At 41.1% G+C, this 11,772-nt stretch overlaps 1 protein-coding gene and 1 long non-coding RNA gene across 3 annotated transcripts in view; one reads left to right on the plus strand and one right to left on the minus strand.

Annotated features, from left to right (window-relative positions):
• wwc3 (WWC family member 3) overlaps positions 1-11,772 on the minus strand; it is a 64,791-nt gene that overhangs the window by 47,149 nt on the left and 5,870 nt on the right. The window lies entirely within an intron of this gene.
• Positions 10,634-11,772, plus strand: part of LOC139063585 (uncharacterized) — a 1,422-nt gene continuing 283 nt past the window's right edge. Inside the window, exon 1 of the long non-coding RNA XR_011516963.1 lies at positions 10,634-11,088. This is a non-coding gene — a long non-coding RNA (uncharacterized lncRNA). The remainder of the gene's footprint in view (positions 11,089-11,772) is intronic.

Here is an 11,772-nt window from a genome sequence, read left to right on the forward strand (position 1 = left end):
GTGGAACTTAAGCTGGGAGTCTTTATCCTAGTTTACATGCACATTAGAAAACCGGCCTCTCAAATAAAGTTTGTTCCACTCCGGTACAGTAGGTGGTGACATGCCCCTTTTCATGTTGGCATTTTTCCGGTTAGATTATAGCAATACAAGCAGTGAACAGAGGCTGGCGGGAGTGAAGCAGACGGAACTGAAACAGGATATGCACAATGGCTGAAGGAATGTGCAACAATAATGCCGCAGCACAGCTCATCTGGTACGTACTATCCTGTTTCATGGTGTAATGTGTGTTGCTTTGTGACAATGGTCTTGTCAGAAGACCGCTTCAGCGGTCTCGTCACTTTCAGAACGTGAGCATCCTACCGGTTTAGTTCGGCTGACTCGTTTACATGCAGAATGTAATCGGATTGCTACCGCATTATCTGGGTGCTTCAACTGGAATAGAACCAGTTCGCCTTCAGCCAGACTAACATGTTTACATGCAACTTTTAAAAACCGACGCAAGTCTTTTTAGGGCAAAACTGGGCAATACACAGCTACTGACAGAGGCGAGGCTGCCATTTTGCGCCATCGGCCCCACTGACCATCACCAACACAGGCAAGTCAGTTGAGGTGTCTTGCCCAAGGGCACATCAGCCGTGTACCCTGGCGGGAGCTGGGATCAGTCCCACAGTCCTCTAATCACTGGTTAACCCGCTCTACCCCCTGAGCAACTGCTACCATGGTTTATCCCAAAAAAGGGCTGATTTAGGGGTAACCTGCTCGTTAACTTTTCATACAAAACTAGTCCATCAAAAAACTAGGAGCTCCTAACAATAATAATTAAACAAAAATCCCTCTGGTTTGTAAACTAACCAAAAAGCAAAAGGAACCCTTATTTCATTATTACAGGAAAAGTGCTAACTCTTCTTTTGCAGCCATTCCTGTAGCTCCATTACAGCGTTTTCTGCAGATGCAAACTTCATCCTCAGTGATAGTTTTAAAACAGCAGCCTGTGCAGAGTCAACTACTTCAGGAGCCAAACTCGACTGACACATGCAGCACAGACCAGTGATTTAGAGGGAACAACACATTTCAGAAACTAAAGTTTATGAAGTTTTCGTCAAAAATACTGGCTTCATAAACCAGGAAGCAGATGCCCCATAGACACAAGTGGTGTTGCAGAAAGACCCAGACAGGACTGAAACAGGGCTGCACTAAATATGACTAAATGTGTCTGTAATGAAAGAACTGTTCAATTACACAGGCTGTCAAAACAGCACATGCCACTAGGCATTTCACTTACTTTGCTATTGTAAGCATTCACAAAAACGTTTAAGGCATCAGAACAGAGGCTGAAGAGAGGAAGCCAGAAACAATCGCAGAAAAGAGTCTTATGATCATAAAATCAGGTCCGGAAAGATGACAAGATCTGAAACAGAGACAAGTGAAGACGATGATTTCACTCCTCTGTGCTGCTAGCAGGCCTTCAGCAGCACAGCATCGCCAATTAAAACAAAGTTGGACTAAAGCTGGTTTTCAGAAAACCAGCTTAAAAAATGTATTATTTAAGCTAAAACTCGATTGAACTCGAGGATTGAGTTCAATCTATTCTCACTTGTTGCTAATCCACTCTACTTTTGGGAACCTGTGATTTTTGTACTTCTGTTTCATTTTGTTCATTTTTTGTTTCCATATTATTTAAAATCTGTTCCGCATTTCTTCTCGAACATTAGCTCGATAAAGCCTTGACCAGCTGTTTAAATTGCTCATCCAATCAGCACAAGCCTGTGACCTGCATCACTCGTGAACAAAGAAAGTGGTTCTCTGCAGCAGGACCTAAAAAAGATCCCATAAAAGCAGTTTTAACACTGAAGCTCTTTGATGCATCCAACTCCGTTAGCAGCTTGGAATAATTGCAGATATGCATCACTGCCCTGAATAAAACTGCTTTATAATGTTTAACCAACTGTAGGTTTAGGACAGGTAAAGTTTTTAAAACCCCAAGAATGAAACCAGTCATCAGCTCAATGTGTGCAAAATAGACTGACGTATAGGCATTATTTCTAATCTTGTGGTAGCCATCTTGAATTGGGTTAACTCCAGTAAATGTGCTGAAAATTTTATTTCATTACAATCCATCCAGTGGTGTGTTGTTCTGCCCCTTCTGGTAAAAGCTTGGTGTTCAAAATCCAGTCCAGGTTGTAGAGGAGCACCACTGAAGTAGAAGAAGCAGCAGAAGCGGAAACAGAAAAAGTAGAAGCAGAAGAAAAAAAAGATTTAAAAAAATATTGTAATAAAAAATTGGGGTGGAATTAAAAAATGACAGAAAAACAGGGGGCTGGTTCAGCCGTCAATTAGGGGTTTCACATCTGGTACCGCCCGGCCCGGCCCGGCCCGCGTTGCATATATTGTGGGTGGCCTGGTATTTTTCCCTCTCCTACCAGGCGGTTTTTCGGCCCTTATCCTCTGGCGGTCCACTCAGGTCTGGCCCGGGCCAACACGCCCACTACGACAGATTGATCGGCTCAAAAACATGCCTGCTGTTGGGATGAGCCTCCGATTGGCAGATGGAATCAACCAGCAGGGGCTTCCCACATGCGCAATTCATCATCATTCATTAGCGCCTCTGACTGAAGCTGCGACTGCTCTCTTGTCTTTTTTTCTCACTGCTGTGAGGAACTACAATTAGTACGTTTACATGCAGCCAATATCCGGGTTATGATCGGGTTAAGGTCGGGATTCGGGTTTCTGAGTTGATCAGAATAACCCGTTTACAAGCATAAATAGAAAGAGTTACCCCTAACTTGCATAACCCGATGTAAATGCGGACATTGGGGTAGCGTCAGGACGTACGGACTACATCCAGACGCAATATGCGTCATTTCCGGTTCTTCTTGTTCCGGTATCCGTGAAAACAACAACATGTTTCCCAGTTCGGAAGAGATAGCGACCGCGTTTGTTTGCACTTTAGTTTCCTCGTCACTCCAAAAGTGTGGTGCTGTACCGCGACTCGCCATGTTGCTCCCAACTTGTTGTTTACTTCTGGTGTTCTGGCGCATACAAGACGTCTCGCTACTCAAAAGACCAAGATTCCTTGTGAACAGAGCATGTGCAGAACACACGCTTTGATGGGGATATCCCGGTATGCGTTTACACGACCAAACATTCGGGTTGGAAAAGGGTTACCCCAGGTGTAGTAACCGGGTTTTTAAAAACCCGGTTATGAGCATATCCGGGGTTTTGGCGGTGTTTACATGGCCGTGCGGAACCGGGTTATTGTGAATATTCGGGTTTTAAAAGGGTTACTGGCTGCATGTAAACGCACTGATTCATACTGATATCTAAGGAAAAGCTTTCCCCCTTTTAATGCTGCTGCTTTATTATGATCGCTTGAATAAATATCAATTATGCGACGCACTTCTAACTTTCATTTTCACATCTACTGCATCTGCCCAGCTTTTTTCTTCTTGTACATTCCCGCTCTGTCACTATTAGCAGTGTTTTTACCATCCTCTCCACACCCATCATGTCCTGAACACAGTGAAATAGTCTTTGGATCACGTGTGTGAAGCGTTTACTCTCATGCACTCCCAGGGATTTTTGAGCCTAATGGCCATCTGTTGGTAAGGGCTTGTTTGAACACAAAAATAATGCTTGCTTGCAGTGATTTAGGTATCTACTGCCCTCTATCACCAGCGAAAATACACACTGTCACTTTACATTCAATATTGGAACTTTATCTCTGAAAGGGTTAACTTTACAGTCCTCAGCAGGCCTTTCAGTTATAAGCATGTACTAGGGCTGAACGATTTTGGAAAATAATCTAATTGTGATTTGTTTTCTTCAATATTGCTATTGCGATTTAATTCACGATTATTTTCTCAAGGGGCTTTTCTCATTTTTCAACTAATGGAAGCAAAAATAAAAAATATATGTAACTTGTACTGAATATAAACAAGTTTATGCATCTACATATTTATCAACATATCATATCAACAAGTTTATTTGTCTACATAAACACTCACAAGTAAAAACAAAATTTTGTATTTTAAGGTGCAATGCTTTGCAGCCAGGAGCACATCCATTGAAGGACCAGGTATTAGCATCAATCGTGAAAATTGATTTGCAGGAAGTGTGTCCCATTTACTGAAGTATTTTGATTTTAGTTTTTGACGTTTTGTCCATGCAGAGCTTCCGTAGTTCAACTTCGTTCATAGCTGCTAGCCAGTGAAGTCTCTTACAGTTTTCTAGCTTTACTAAATTATATGTCTGTACTTATTTGATTAATAACAGTTTTTACTTTTATTAGACTCCAAATGTAATAATTTGGCACGTTCCCAATTCGTAATTTGTAAGAATGTAATTGCGATATTAGCATTAGCATCCCTATGGGTCTTTCAATGTATATTAGCATTGTGCTAACCACTCACTGCCAGTCAAATTGCCGCCTTTGCTATTAGAAAATCTCCTTTTGTCACATCGCAGTTTCATTGCATATGCAATTAATTGTTCAGCCCTAGCGTGTACATTTATAAATTTATTATTAATTAATAATTCATTATTTACAGTGCACAAGTGCGGTCAAGTAAACATTTTATTTCAAGTTTTAATTTATATTGTACATTATTGTTATGTCAGTGCTAATGAAACATTTTCATGGTTGACTTATTGCAATGCATTGATTTTAGTGAGTTCAGTACGCATGCACTAGGGTTGTCACGATACTAAAATTTCAAACTCGATTCGATACTTGAAAAAAACTCGATACTCGATTTTGATACTAATTAAAAACACCAATTTATTGAACAAGTTTATTCAAAATATAACATTCCTCAATTTATATTGCAAAACTTAAATGTTAAGAATTAAGTGTATTAAGTGCTTAAACCTTTCAAGTATCGGCATTTTTTAAAACGTGCATACAAAAACTGGTGAAAGTTAACACTTTAAATCATGAATTGTCTCACTATATATACACTATTTGCAGAGTGATGTTTTGCTGCTTAAACTCTGTTTAAGGTGCATTTTTGTCATAAGATGTAATGCCATATGTTTTGTTCTGTACTTTTGAACAACTCTGTTGGTCAATAAAGGAAGAAAACTAATTTCTCCACAGTAGGACAAAGGTACATCTAATCTTAATAAAACAGATTGGCGTATGGCAGTGACGTCATTAAAAGCGCCGGTTAGATTAGCCGCGGCTAGTCTATTTATGCCTAGAATTCCCAGACCCGCTCCAAACGAACAGGGGAATCACGTTAATGATTCCTAACAAAACCTTTTGACGTGAAGGTGTTTTGGTGCAGATAATGTCTTATTTCGAGGCTGCACCATGGGCGCCCGTCCGCACCTGTTATATGGATATACGCTGACGGCGATTCGCCGATGGATCTAAATACCCCGGGGAATCCAAGTAGCACCAAAGTTGTCAGCGTGAGTAAACAAACGTACTGCATGCTAGAAATTAAGTCCGGGTTGCAATAAACGGGAGTTTCCTTTAAGCACATAAGCGTGAATATACAACTACGTGGCGGACTTGGTATGCTAATTAAGTTGGGCTGTGAAGCGCCTCCCGAATTCGCTGTTTATGTTTTTGTTTATTTATTTGGCAGACAAAACTTGGATCGGAGACAACTCGCGTGGGAAATTGTAATGTAGCCATGCGGCGTCTTCTTCTGTTTGTCTGGGAGGCGGAGGCTGCTTTACGGCATCTGGCTGTCGTGCGTGTCGGTGTACTTGAAGAAGGCTGTGTATAATAGTCCATAATATCGATACCACAGGGATGGAATATCTCATTTAGATACCACTTTTAGTATCGATTTATATCTCGGTATCGATTTTTTTGACATGTAGTCAATAATGCTACAGTTCTAATTATTGACATAATTCATTTTGGTGTTTCGGCCTTGGTGTCCTCACTTTTGGTTTCGGCCAGGAATTTTGATTTCGGTACATCCCTACTTCATAGGTGGCAGTTTAATCTACCAGACAACAACAGCCATGAGAAAGATAGTTACATGTTCAAAAAAAAAAAAGATTTTGGGGGAAAGTCTAACTGCATTAGACTCTACATTGCAATGCATACAAAATAAATAAACAGACCACTTTTTTTGTTTTTTGTTTTTAAATAAGTATTGTGCCGATGTGAGAAAGGAAAACACACACACAAATGCACAATAGTGCCCCTGAGCTTGAGGTTAGTTCACCGAGTCTGGCATGTCCTGTTTAGGTAATATTCTTCCCAACATACACACACTGAAAACACACACAGCTGCAGCTGCTGATGGAAGTCCACCAAGGACGACCAAAAGCTGATGCTAAGCAGAACTTAAGCAATTACTGGAGTAACTTTTTTGTAGTAAATCATGCAGAAATCTAGAGTAGTCCGACAGGAAGGTGGACATCAGAGGAGTGACGCCTGTAACACCAACAGCTGGAGCCTCAAACGTCCAGAACAAACGCCGGGGTGAAACATGTTGTACGCTCATAAAAGAAAACAAAAAAGACACAGGGCCAAATGACACCCGATCAAGCAATGGTATGTTTGTAACGTCCCCCCACCAAAAAAAAAACAGCAATCCTAATGAAAACACAGGGGGGGGCAAAATAACAGCGGGGGGTTCTGAGCATCTGAATAACCTCTCGGTGCTGGAAACACAGCTTACCCTTTCCAGAATAATTGAATTTGGTGTGCTTTGTGACCAAGTATAAAGACTTCCCTTTGCTGTGCGGCAGGCCGGCCATGACTGTTGCATAACAGAGCTAATAAAGGAGGCCTACAGGGCCTGGGATGAGAGGAGGGGTGGGGGGAGACACGTGGGAACTGCCTCTGTTCTGCTGCTTTGTCTGGAGCCGCGAGCAAGCAGAGCCCCCTGGGCATCAGTGTAGGCATGCCTAGCATAACGCTCATTCCACAGCAACAAAAAAGTCCCACAGAGCCACTCGTCTTATCTGCAGGAGATGGCCGCGTGGTGCTCGAGGTTCCTGCTGCCCCCAAAGGTATGAGCATCATCAAAGCAACGGGCTCCATTTTCCCACAGAACAGCAAGATGAGCACAAGAACCTGTGTCACAGCAGGTCATATGAGCCCAGATACACCACAGGTGATCTAAGTTTTCACTACACGCCGCCACCTAACCAGAGCAGACCCAACTCTCACTTCGCTCCTGCCTGCAGACAAAGCTGCAGCCCCGCACATCAACAGGAGCACACACAAACTCTGCTCTGCTGCAACACATCGTAGTCGTCACTGATGGTTAGAACTGTGCTTAGTGGCTTGTGCGTTTCAGCGACTGGGCCGTAATCCACAGCAGACCGTAACACTAGCTAGTAAACTGGCCGTTTCACACACGGCCTCACTGGACCATCTGTTCGGCACTAGAAAGTATTATTTCCAACAAAACAAGCAAACACATAAAAAGTGTTCCAGTCCTCTACATCTCCCAGTTTAACACAAACATAAACAGAGATTCTCTGACTGGTTCTGTGGGCCGACACTGGTTTGTGAGTGGTTCTGACCTGCTGACACCAACTTTGGGCGAGCTGGATTCCTCTCAAAGAACCACTCAATAGACGTGTTCTGATGATCTGAAAATAATGATTGTGGGAGTAAAAATGACTTTATTGAAGGTTTATTATTGCTAATGTGAATTAGCTCTTAGAGGTGGTGAGCTCATGACCCAGTAAAGACGTTGCTGACCATGCTCAATACCAGGTTTAAAAATGGCCTCTGGTATTAAATGAAACAGACAGTTTAGAACATAAATGATTAAATAAATGAAATACCAAAAGTTAGATCCCTGAATAATCTAAAATAATTTCTCACCGTTTCATCCAAGATGCTTTTCTGATTTCTGGTTAAAATGAAAAAGGTTCATTCAGAAAAACACCTTTACATGATTGTCAAAACATCACCCATTTACAAAGCTGGTTCAACTCTGAGATCCCTAACGAACACCTCATCTCATCCAATAGGCCCCTTTATTTCAGAACTATAATCCATCAGTTATAGCTTCATGAGATCAATTGGAATTTGCCTAAATTAATACCAGATCAGAGCGTCTATTGGGATAAAAATTAATAAATTGTAAACCTGGAAGTCAAATGATTACAACTGAAATATTAGATGCTATGTGATCTCTGATGATATCGAGTTTAAAAATTTAATATTCATGATTGACTTATTTCCACCAAATAAATAAAAAATATTCTCCTGATTTCTGTTTCGTTTGGGGTTTTGGTTTGGGTTACTGGACTTCTAGCAGACATGTACGGACATGAGCTGGGTTATAACTCACACCAGTTTCTTGGGAAATGACCACTAGCCAACAGAATCTATTAAGAGCAGAAACTGACACTTGTCTGTGTCTGTTCCATGTTTTCCAGTCAGTTTTATAGCTACATGTAGCTGTAATTCGCATGCAGGTCTAGTTCAGGTGGTGACAGAAGACATTCCTCTGCAGAGATAACCAATAAATCACCAAGCAACACCAGAACAAATGCAGGAAGCTTTCCTTTTAGTCATGCAAACCTACAACCTCCTCCCTCGTTTGCTGACAAGGAGATCTTGTGAAACTGCTATCAGCATCACATAACAATGGTTAATCAACGTGCAGGGAGGAGAAGGAGCCTTCAAGGAAATCGGGTTTTTCTTATCTAAATGACCTGCTACTATACTCCTACTGCAGGAACACGAGAGAAATTCAGTGCTGTGCAAAAGTCTTGGACCATCCACAATCAGTAATCACATTAATGCATCGCTTCAAAGAGCCAGCCTTTTATTAAATTAGTTTTTGTTGTTTCTTTTACATCATTTCACTTATCACTCCAGTCCTTATGGGGCGTCCTTGGTTCAATCACTTTTAAATGGATTTAAAAACGAGAGAACATGTACAACTCGATATTACTGTGAAGTGTATTTATCTACTTATCTACTTACTGTGTATGACTCGTCTTCACAGACTCCTCATCTAGAATCTTTTAGTGCAGATTCGTAGCTGGCAACAGTGGAACGGGAGCAGTGTTGCCAGATGTACGATAATTATCGTATTTGTACCATAATTTTGGGCTCTGTACGATGAATAGTTTCAAAAATCCTCAAATGTACGATAATTTCACATTGCATCTAGTAACGCCGTCTTTTGCTCTGGCTTTCCCAAGTCAGTTACATCATTTTAAACTGTTCTGAAGTCAGATTTCACCTCAGTGCTTACAGGTTTACGCTATTGTGTCTATTACAAAAACTGACTCTGGATCTGTACTATAAATAGCCCAATCACAGCGATAGGGCCTACTCTCGCGAGAAACTGTAAGGTTATATAACGTGGCAGTGGCCCGCCAGTTTTTGCTGTTTGCCCGCGAGCACGCCGAGGTAAGTCTAAGCTAGGAGGACAGAGCGACGAGACAATGGCTTCTAACCAGAGAAGGGACGGATGAAGGTAAAGCAAAGCAACACCGGACACAAGTTTATCGTCCTGCGTGGGAGTTGGACCCTATTTTCAAAGGATGGCTTGCACCTGTTACTGGGAACGAAACCAAGGCTTTCTGTCGTTGCTGCAACAACTAAATATTAATTTTGAACTAAATATTAATTTAAAATTATTAGAAATTTCACAGTTTTGAATGATTATTTATTATTTTAAAAACAAAAGTGACGGAGATAAATGGATCTTGCGACCTCTCGCAGCGATCAAATGCTTCCTCTTCAGAGTGCATCCAAATGCAGCAGTGATTCATTTCATTTCCTACTCAAAACCCATAAAAGAAAGAAACCCAGTAGCCCATGTTGAAAAAAAATATGTTTTTTTTTGTTTAAATAAAATACCATGACGTTTATACATCACTCTACCCAACATGTGCGCTGCGGTTCCATAAAAACATAACAAAAAAGTCAGTATTTGAACTTCTTCTGTGTTTGCAAATCAGTTTGTGTATCATTTCATTTCATTTATTTAATTATAAAGCCCCTTCTGCGACCAATGCAGACGCCCAAGGTGCTGAACACAACACAATAAAAACATAAAACATCAGAATAAAATATAACAATCGTAAAACCAACATAAAATCAATTAAAAGAGGAGAGTAAAAGCAAAAATAAAATCCTGAAAAAGATTAAGGGGCCGGGGCATCGAAACCAGGGAAAATTAGCTAATCCTGGAATGCCTTGACAAAAAAATGGGTCTTAAGGCGAGTCTTAAAAACCCCCAATGAGGGTGACTGATGCACCACCAAAGACAACTGTTTCCAAAGTACAGGTGCCAACACCGACGACGCACGGTCCCCCCGTGACCTGCACTTAGTGCGTGGAATGATCACCAGCTCCCTGCCGGCTGAGCGAAGGGCCCGCGAAGGAGCATACCTATGCAAAAGGTTGCCAAGATATGCTGGAGCCGTTCCTTGTAAGGCCTTGTATGCCAGTACCAAGACCTTGAATTTTGCAAGGGTTAGGGTTAGTGGTCTTCATGTTAGATGCTAAAGGGCCCAGATTCACAGCATCGCATGGGCGTGTAGACATGCCAGGGCTAAGTACAATTACTTCAGTCTTAGCGTCATTCAGATGTAAAAAGTTTGTAGCCATCCAGGAGCGCACATTCTCTAAGACATCTACAAGCTTTGATATCGACCCCCCACTGAAGGGGGAGGTAGATCTGACTAGAGCTGAAACAACTAATCGATTTAATCGATTATAATCGATTATTAAAATAGTTAACAACTTTTTTAGTCATCGATTAGTTGTTTAATAATCATATTTTACCGCATAAAGTCTATTTTTTACCACAATCTGACATCGGTTACAAGCTGTTAAATTTGCCGCCAGTGTGTGGCAGTAATGAGCCACTGATCTACCAGTGGAGCCGTAGAAGAAGAAATGAGCCAATGGGTGCCCTCGGTTTTCATGACGTATCACGTTACTGACGCTCATCTTGCTGTGAGAGATGGCGGAACAAGAGGAAATACGGAAGAAAAATAGAAGCGACAAAACTGAAGAGAAACCCCGGACAAAAACCTCACGAGTATGGGAGCACATTTGAGACGAAAGCATGTGGGGGCTGATGCAGCAGAGGAAGAGCACCGCGGTCAAGTGAGCCGTCATTTGGAAGAGCCAGCCCGGTAAGTAACAGAAAATAAACAAGCTGGACTTAGTGTTTTAGCTGAGTTCGTTATAGTGGATGTTAAACATGTTTTTTTGCCGCGTCAGTCTGCGGTGTTCTACTGATTGACTAGATGCAATCGTGAATCTCCTCCGTGTTGTGTATCATGCGCTTGCCAAATTTAGCACGTCTGTTTATAAGAATGTTCTCGTTAAGAGAAAAACGGCGCAAACCCATAACTATGTTCCTCATTCAAAAAAGGACAACTCCGCGGTGAAAAATATACAGACGAGCTGTGTCCAGGTGAATATAACGCGGCATAGTTGTACGCTTTCAATTTTTAAATACAGGAGAAATTCAGAAAAAGTCATTTTTTTACTATTAAAAGGCTGTTTTACTATCTAACGCTGTAAAACGCCTCACAACACATTTTTATCATGTTTCTTAAACAGTATTACACAAAATAAACATTTTTCACATTTCTCTGGCTAATTTAAACACTCCCGACTCAAAGTAAAAACCTCATGAGCTTCTTACTTAGAGCTTTTTAATAGTAAAAATGTTTTACTTTTTTTCTGAATATCTCCTGTTGCGGGCTATTTTGTAGAACGTAACCCTCAAAATAAATGATCACTGTATATTGTTAATTAATTCAAATAATATAATATTGATTTAGTGTTGTAGTGTGTGTGCTGCTTTATTT

The sequence above is a fragment of the Nothobranchius furzeri genome, chromosome 16 (assembly GCF_043380555.1).
Source record: "Nothobranchius furzeri strain GRZ-AD chromosome 16, NfurGRZ-RIMD1, whole genome shotgun sequence".
NCBI lineage: Eukaryota > Metazoa > Chordata > Actinopteri > Cyprinodontiformes > Nothobranchiidae > Nothobranchius > Nothobranchius furzeri.